The following is a 7,012-nucleotide window of genomic DNA, read 5'->3' on the forward strand; positions in this document are numbered from 1 at the left end:
ACAGAATGAAGGACAAAAACCATTTGATCATTTAAATTGATGCTGAAAAAGCATTTAATAAAATTCAACATGCCTTTCTGATAAAAACTCTCAAAAAACTTGGTATAAAATGAACGTACCTCAACATAATAAAAGATACGTATGACAGACCCACAGTTAGTATCATGCTAAATTAAGAAAAACTGAAAGCTTTTCCTCTAAGATCTGAAACATAACAAGGATGTCCACTTCTACCACTGTTATTCAATGTAGTACTGAAATCTCTAGCTAGAGCAATCAGATGAGAAAGAAATAAATGTCATCTAAATCGAACAGAAAAAAGTCAAATTATCCTTGTTAACAGATGACATAAACTTATATTTGGAAAAAACTAAAAAATTCCACCAAAAAACTATTTGAATTGTAAAACAAATGCAGTAAATTTCAGGATACGAAATCAACATAGGAAAATCAGCAGAATTTCTATATGCCAACAGTGACAATTGAAAAAGAAATCAAGAAAATAATCCCATTTACAATAGCTGCAAATGAAATTAAATGCCTAGGAATTAACTTAACCAAAGAAGTGGAAGGTCTCTACAATAAAAACTATAAAACTTTGGTGAAATAAATTAAAGATGACACACAAAAAATAGAAATATATTTCACATTCATGGATTGGAAGAATCAATATTTAAAATGTTCATACTGCCCAGAGTAATCTGCAGATTCAGTGGAATCCCTATCAAAATACCAAAAACATTTATCACAGAAATATAAAAAACATCCTAAAGTTTGTATGGAACCACAAAAGCCAAAGCTATCCTGAGCAAAAAGAACAAAACTGAAGGAATCACATTACCTGATTTCAACTCATACTGCAGAGCTATAGTAACCAAAACTACATGCTGCTGGCATAAAAGCAGACACATAGACCAATGGAACAGAATAGAGAACCCAGAAACAAATTCATACATCTACAGTGACATCATTTTTGACAAACATGCTGAAAACATACACTGGGGAAAGGATAGTCTCTTTAATAAATGATACTTGGAAAACTGGATATCCATATGCAGAAGAATGAAACTAGACTCTTATCTCTTTCCATATACAATATTCAAATCAAAATGGATTAAAGATTTAATATAAGATATCAATCTATGAAACTACTACAAGAAAATATTGGAGAAAATCTCCAGGACATTGGTTTGGGCAATGATTTTTATTAAAACTCCACAAGCACAGGCAATCAAAGCAAAAATGGACAAATGTGATCATATCGTGTTAAAAACCTTATGCACAGAAAAGAACATAATCAACAAAGTGAAAAAACAACCCACAGGATGGGAGAAAATATTTGCAAACTACCCATCTGACAAAAGATTAATAACCAGAACATATAAGGAACTCAAACTTTAACTCTATAAGAAAAAAATCTAATAATCCAATTAAAAATAGGCAAAATATCTGAACAGATATTTTTCAAAAGACATACAAATGACAAAAGGGTATATTAAAAGCTGCTCATCATCACTGATCATCAGAGAAATGCAAATCAAAACTACAGTGGGATATCACCCCACTCCAGGTAAAATGGCTTATATTCAAAAGACAGGCAATAACAAATGCTGTATTGTATTTTCTGCAGACATTTTCATTTTATTAAAATGCACTTATTACCAAAACATTATTTACATAAGATATTATAACAGCTCTATAACCTGATATTAAAGTTCAAACTGTTAAATAGAAACAAAAATAATTGAATGAATGATTTTTTTTCCTATTTTGTGTTTTATTTTTTAATTTTTTTAAAGTTGGCATGATTATATACACAGAGTTTAATGAAAAAAAATTCTTCCTTGTCTGTATTTCTTTTTTAGACATTATTATTATAAGCTGTTTGTTTCATTTGACGACTACAGAAAATAATTTGTCATGGGGGAGGTATTAAAAAATGAGGTACTCCACTGTTAAATGCACCAGGTATACCCATGCTGTCACACACCCTAATCACATTCATTTTCTTCTGTGAAATCATAGACCCTACCTCGTGTTTCTTCCCACTCAGGCACCCTGACAATCCATTTTCCATGTAAAAAGCATATTGAACTTTCCAAAACACAGTTCTGATCATATCCATCCACCTTTTCTCTAAATCCTTTCATGAAGTCGAAATGCTCATAGAATAAAAACTGATTCACTCAATATTTATTTTGCATAATCTCTCATGCAAATCGCTTCTCCATTGATTACTATGTAAGGTCTGCATTGTAAAGACATGTTCAAAAAAACTCAAGAAAACACTAAAACGAAGTTAAATGACAAAAACTGGATAAGTGTATTTTCAAATTATATCACAGATAAAGTGTTAATGTCTCTTATGTAGAAGACCTTCTGGAAAACAAAAAGAGAAAGGCTAATAGCCCTATAGAAAAATGGACAAAAGATACAAAGAAAGAACCCACAAATAAACACAACAATATGCTCAGTCCCTATTATAATAAAAGAATGCAATTACAATTACACTGGTAAGATTGTCAGAAACCCAAAAGTTTGACAACATACTCTATCAAGGTGACTACAGGGAAACAGGCTCTCTTAGACTTTACTGGTAAGAAAAATCTAAAATGATATAATCTTTATCATGGGGAATTTAGTTACAATTACCAAAATTTTATATGTATTTACTTTTCCATCTCCCCTCTATAATAACCATGTCTAGGAATGTCTTTCAAAGATTCACTGGGGAAAGGGTGTTATATAGGGTGAATGGTTTGTGAGAGTCATCTTTATTCCTCTCTCTACTTTTGTGCTTATTTATAAATATCTACAATTAAAGGTTTTAAAAATTAGTCTTTGCTGGTGTTTTCTTTTGACTATGGCATCCTATTGTCTTAGCCTGAAAAGTGAAGGCTAAGAGAAAAGCTGCTGCCTGACTGGACTATTTGTAAGTGTGATGGAGGGAAGGTGGTAAACAGGAAATAGAGAGGGTCTTTACAAAGATGCATTGTTGAGTTGGCCACCATGTGAGGCTGCTCACGTGGAGGGGCTTTCGGAGAAGCATGAAGAAATGAACCTCAGCAACAGACACTCTCAGTCTCAGAGAGACCCCTGGGCAGCAAGTGAGTGGCACATCTGGTATACCTGAATTCTTGTCCTGCTAGGGACCCATGGGATGAGAAGTCAAGCCCCCTATGCAGAATTAGTTTCCACATCAGTGGCTGGACAAAGAGAGGAGGCAGGGAGGCAGGGAGGCAGGGGCAAGAGAGCTGTATGCTAGCCCCGAAAAGGGATTATCAACATTTGCATGTGAGTTGTAGAACTTGCCTTTGATTTGGTACAATAAAATGAATCATGGGATTAATTTTGGGAATATTGATATTAAACAGCCAAAACTCCAAATAGGTAATTATATGATTACTGACTTTACCAAGATATACAGCTTCCCCAGAAGAGAACAGTACATATTTAAACTAGAGAATTACACTATAGATGCTAAGAGTTCAAATAATATATGCCAATCTATAAGAAAGCCAGTCATAAGTAGTTTTCACTAATGCATGCCAGAATATTTAAATATTTAGCATATTTAATACATTAAATATGGTAATGAAGTGGGAGAGCCATCTTAATTCTATATACACACACATAAGACATAACGTATTATAAAATAGTATAATATAATCTATATATGTACATAAATATTGATTTTGAAAAGTTGATAATAAAAAGAGGGGAGAAGTAAGCTGGCATCACATGTGCTCTGTAAGCAGTTACTGAGGCAATGATACAACAGCCAAGGGCTCATTCTGAAGTGCTGATTATTTCTTTGTGCCAGACAGAAGTGAGAATCAAAGTGATTTACTCTGAGAACTTTGACTGCATTACTGTGAAATCATTTACACACTGTTAAATGATTTGAATACCCACGAAGTCCGTAAGTCCCCAAAGCATGTTCTTTTGCATTTCCCTGCATTTCTTCCACCAAAGTCAGATATAATGTGAAGTAATGACTCTGGAATTCATAAGCTGACAAAATTTCTATTGATGTCAATCATATGGGCCAATGAAAAGGTTCCCAAATAGTCTCTCAACCTATATTAGTTTCCTATTGCTGCCATAACAATCACAAATTGCCACAAATTATTGACTTAAAACAACAGAAATTTATTATCTCACAGTTCTAGAAGTCAGAAGTCCAAAATCAACGTGACAGTGACTATGCTTCCTTTTGAGGCTCTTGGGGAGAATTCATCCCTTGCCTCTTCTGGCAGCTGCTAGCACTCCTTGCATTCCTTGCCTTGCCAGCTATATCACTCCAATCTCCACCTCTATCTTCACATTGCCTTTTCTGTATGTATAGCAGATCTCCCTCTACCTCTTAGATCTTCTTATGAGGGCATTCATGATGGCATTTAGGACCTACCCAGCTAATCCAGGATTACCTCCTCATCTCAAGATCTTTAATTTATTGACATCTGTAAAGATTCTTTTTCCAACTAAGGTAACATTTACAACATTTACACATTCTAGACATTAGGACCTGATATCTTTGTGGCCACCATGTAGCTTACCTCACAATAACCATGAGTTATTCTATTGAGATATTGTCTGTCATACTTATTAACACTGTAGAATAACAATTTTTTTAAAAAATCTGCCCCACCCCTACTTATTAACAAACTCATCCAAGATTAGCTATAATTTTGTTTCCAAGGCAGAAGACAGTACACTTTTTTTCTGAAAAGGGCCAGATAATAAATGTTTAAGAACCTGTCAACCATATGATCTCTGTTATAACTCTTTCAATAGTTTCTTATGTGTGCTATAACAAATGACCACAAATTTTGTGGCTCAAAACAACACAAAGTTGTTACCTTGTAGTTCTACAGGTTAGAATTGCAACAATGTTCTCTAGGCTGAAATCAAGATGACAGCAAGACTAGGTTTCATCTGGAGGCTTGAGGAGAAAGTCTGTTTCCTTGAATTCACCAGCTTCACGTTTTCTGCTTCATGGTCCTCTGCGTCCACCCCCAAAGCCAGAAGCAGGCCCAGTGCTTATGAGATGATGTCACTCCTACTTTCTTCTCTGCTTCCCTCTTCCACTTTTAAGAAGTCTTATGATTTCATTGAGCCTACCCAAATAATTCAGGATAATCTGATTTTAAATCAGTTGATCAGCAATCTTATCTACAATCTTAATTCCCTTTTTTCATATAATATAACATAGGTTCTAGGAATTAGGATGTAACATCTTTTGGAAACAATTATTCTGCCTACCACAAGGAACATGCAAAACCTCTATTTTACTCCTAAGCAGAGCTTACGAGGTGGCAGAACCTCTGATGAGGGACAAATGTAGAGACCCAAAGAGGCTAAAATGTAAACACCCTGACCTTGACAGTATCTACAAATTTCTTTTTTCTCTTCAACTTAGATTTTAAGTAAGTTCTGAGGTGCAAGTGCAGGATGTGCAGGTTTATTACATAGGTAACCATGTGCAAATTCCTTCTGTCAAAGAGGACCAGATAACAAGGCATCTCTGGAACTCAACTACAACAGTTTTACAATTATCAGTCGAGCCACCCACAAATAAAAGGAACAAGAAAGCAATGTTGGCCATCTTGAACTAAGAACCAGGGACCTCCTCTGTTTTCATGGAATAATGTGAATCAAACGGCTTAACTCACATTAAGTTAATATGGAATAAAGTTTCACCTAGCTTCTTACATGTAAGTAAGCAGTGAGTTCAAGTAATGACTAATATTGGATGTCCTGCCAGTCAGATAATTGGGAACTCAGACACAGAATACATTTGGATTAGAAAAATAGAAGAATATGACATTCTTATTATTGCCAGCATAACACAGAACATATTTATACCCACTACCCATCTTCAAAATACATAATACATTTTCTTCCTTTCCTTCTCTGACTTGCTAATATTGCAACCTTCCTGCTCAAAAGCCTTAAATAGTTCAGCAATTGTGAGTCTGGTATTAAATATCCCTCTCCCTACTCCCATACTAAGATCTGGTTCAATTTTACCTTTGGTAATTTATTACTAAATATTAATATTTACATCTTATGATTTCTGGCTGAATTGCAATAATTTATATTTCCTATTATTAAATATTTTTATGCTTCCCTGCTTTGAAAGGCTTTTTCCATCCCATCTTTACACTTTTAAATTTTATCTATATTCAATGTCTTTTGCAAATCCTTTTTTTTTCATAAATTCTTCCCTAATCTTTCCAACTGAATTACTGAAGAACCCCCCACTCTATTTGCATAGATCTTTAATTGCTACAGTCTTCTTGTAGCATATCAGTCAAGTGCACTCAGAAAAAAACAGAAACCACACTAGGTACTCTAACAAGGAGGATTTAATATAGGTGCTGGTTATACGTATGTTTGAGGGATGAAAGAGCAACAGAGAACACTAAAGATAGTTACCAAGAGATAACAAGCAGCCATTTCTCATAGGCCTGGGAGAATAAAAAAGAAGAGGTTAGACTACTAAAGCTTGGGATCTCACAAAAGGGGACTTACATAACTGTGACTTGGACTTTAAAATAAAAAATGGTATTGCTCTGTCACCCAGGCTGGGTTGCATTGGCATGAGCACAGCTCATTGCATCCTTGAACTCCTGGGCTCAAATGACTCTCCTTTATTAGCCTTTTGAGTAGCTAGGACTACAGGCAGGCACCACCACATCTGGCCAATTAGTATTATTATTATTTTATGGACAGTGTCTCACTACATTGCCAGGTTGATCTCCAACTCCCAGCCTCAAGCTATCTTCCTGCTTCCACCTCGCTGGGATTTCAGGCATGAGCCATCACAACTGGCAGGACTCAGACTTCTAAAGAGTGGGCAATGCTCTCTCTCTCTCTCTGCTCTCTCTCTCTCTCTATATATATATATACACACACATATATATACACACACACACACACACATATATATATGTGTGTGTGTGTGTGTGTATGGGATATAATATATCCCATATCATAATTGGCTACA

This window comes from Aotus nancymaae, unplaced genomic scaffold (assembly GCF_030222135.1).
Source record: "Aotus nancymaae isolate 86718 unplaced genomic scaffold, 86718_ANA_hifiasm-v0.15.2.pri h1tg000022l_1, whole genome shotgun sequence".
In the NCBI taxonomy this organism is placed as follows: Eukaryota; Metazoa; Chordata; class Mammalia; order Primates; family Aotidae; genus Aotus; species Aotus nancymaae.